The sequence below is a fragment of the Gossypium hirsutum genome, chromosome A01 (assembly GCF_007990345.1).
Source record: "Gossypium hirsutum isolate 1008001.06 chromosome A01, Gossypium_hirsutum_v2.1, whole genome shotgun sequence".
Taxonomy (NCBI): Eukaryota; Viridiplantae; Streptophyta; class Magnoliopsida; order Malvales; family Malvaceae; genus Gossypium; species Gossypium hirsutum.
In genome coordinates, this window is record NC_053424.1 from 73,908,355 (window position 1) to 73,911,459 (window position 3,105).

Below are 3,105 nucleotides of genomic sequence, written 5' to 3' on the forward strand. Positions count from 1 at the left end.
AGATAAAGGTTAGATGTATGATTGGATTTTGGTATGTGTTAAATTGGTTAATCAAAGATTTAATATGACGAAATGTTAATGAATAACATAATTGGTTTGCACCTTAAATAGTTGAAATAAAGCTTGCCGATTATGATTAAATGTTTAAATTGTAATGGTCATATATAGGTATATATATATGCCTTATGTATGTACCATATACACATAAGGACATGCGGCAATATGATTAAATTCATGTATAAGGAAGCAAGATAAATTAAGTGACTCTTTGCTTGTGAATGTGAATTAGATATAAATTAAATAAGCATGAAATCGAGTCATGGCATGTTTTATTAAATATGATACATATTGAAATCTATTGTTTTAGATATAGATTAAATGATGTGTGATTGCCCAATGTGATAGTTAAGTGAATAATATTAGTTAAGTACTTAAGCAAATCTATTGTTTTACTTAAGCTTAAGAGCAAAGAGGATCAAAGTCGGATAGGGGAAAAGAGAAAGTAAACGAATAGCCGTGGATATCTAGTCGTCGACCACTTCCGAGGTAAGTTTTAAGTGATTAAACGTTGAGTAAATTCAATCCTAATAGGACATAATGAGTTGATTTAATAAAATATGATGTGGCCATGATATGTTTTAAACTCAAATGGTAAGTTCATAAGCGTTTGGACTTGGAAATTTAAGAGCAAGTTGTAATAATTTGCTTAGGACAGCAGCAGTAACGTGATTTTAGAAAATCACCATAAATTGTTGGTGTGGAATTATAGGCTGAATAGAATATGTAATCAAATATTAATTAGTCTAGTTTCTTATAAAAGAAACCGTGTGAGCAAAGAAATTTCCTATAAAGAGATATTTAAAGTTGTGTGAGACGGTGTCAGAATGACTCCAAAATCCCCTGCTCTGTATTTAGAAAATCATTATAATTTGTAAAAAAATGCTTATAAGATGAAATTTATATTCTTAGACTCCTTAATGAGTCTAGTTTCAAATTAAATCAAATAGAACACATTTTGAATTTGGTACAACGAGAAATTTGATTCGTAGTGAAGAGTGGTCAGATTAGTCAAACAGTGAAACAGGGGAAACTTTAAGAAAAATCTGGTATTGATTGACCAAACCTAAAATTCTGAAAATTTTATGGATGGAATATATATGAGTCTATATTCAGGGAAAATTAACGGAAATTGATTTGGAGTTTTTTAGCTCTAGTTATAAATAATTTAGTGACTATTGCTCAGGAAAACAGCTTGTAGTGAATATGTGATTTTGTTGTAAACATTGATGAAACTATTTGAGTTGCTTATAAGCCATTGCTGAAATTGATGTACAAGATAAATATATATATGTGTGGTAAAGCCGAATGGCTAATATGAAATATGTTTGAGATACATATGTGGTAAAGCCGAATGGCTAATGTGAAATATGTATGAGATATGTATATGTGGTAGAGCCGAATGGTTAATGTGAAATATGTATGAGATATGTATATGTGGTAAAGCCGAATGGCTAATGTGAAATATGTATGAGATATATATATGTGGTAAAGCCGAATGGCTAATGTGAAATATGTATGAGATATATATATGTGGTAAAGTCGAATGGCTAATGAGCAATATGTAGGAGATGTGTGTATATTGTGGCCGAATGACCAAATGTGAAAGGTGTGTATTATTAGATATTTGATGAGGCAAATGAATTACAAATATGACAGTCGATGTGAATGTTGTAACATGTGATTAAATGTACATGAAACTTGAAAATATATTCCGGGTAAGACCCGATAACTACGTGTGGGGATTATTCGAGCTAAAGGTCTCGCTGAAGATCCGAGTAAAGCGTAAGACTATATGACTTCACAGTAACAATTGTTAATAAATACGTTCAATGAGTTAAGTTGGACAGGTATGTATTTTGAGCTTATTTTTAAGTTTGATTTGAATTAAATCATGATTGTAAAGTGGAAAGCAAATATGAAAATGCCATATGAATATGTGGGTATACAGTTATGGAGAAATATTATAGGATATTGGGAGATATACAATTTGACTTAACCGATGAGGGTAACTATAGATATGAAATGAAATGATATATATATGAATCAAATAAACAAATTGGTTATATTTGAGTTCAAGAGTTTTTCTTTTAAATTGCTTAAGACTTACTAAGCTTATAAAGCTTACTCTGTTGTTATGTTTCTCTGTTTTATAGATTGTTGAATTTGGCCTTTTGCTCGGGGATCGTCAGCAGCTTGTCACACTATCACTATCCACTGCTTGGTACTGCTATGTTTTGGATTATCTTATGGCATGTATAGAATAGACTAGTGGCGGAAGAATATTTTGGTTAATGTATATAAGCCATGCGAAAATGGCATCTTTTGAATGTTTACTTAGAGAAGTTTAAATTTTACCCCTGGTTGTGCTTAGTACTTATTTAAATGAATGATCTTTATTTCAAGAAAAAGTTCAAAATTTTACTGTTCTGACATGAGTTACAAGTCTGGTAATGCCCCTTACCTATTCCGGCGACGGTTACGGGATAGGGGTGTTACAGTGATTGTTGTTTATACTTATAACAGCCCAAATTTTTTATTTATTCACACTTTTCTAAACATTTTATAGACTTTTACAAATAAGTCCCTATTTGATTTTTTACCGAAAATCACTTTACAAAATTCGTTTAACAAACATCAAACATATATTCTCTACCATCAAAGATCAAAATACAAGATTATTCAACATGGTTAAAATTTTAAACTTTAACTTTCGTCCAAATTAGTCCTTGAAATAGCTAAATCAAGTTACAATGATCCTAAAAATGTAAAAATCGTTAAAACGGGACAAGAACAGACTTACAATCGATCTTGAAAGCTTGGCCAAGCCTAGCTATTGCTTCTCTTGCAATTTTCAGCTATGGGAGACTAAATTGAAGAAGGTGGACACTTTTATTTGTTAATTTTGTCTTTATTTGAAAAATTACTAAAATGCCCTTAATGCATAACCTTAAAATTTCACCTACCATGTCCAAATATAATGGTCTAATTACCATTTAAGGACCTCCAATTTAAAAATTCATAGCAATTTACTACCTGTAGCCTATA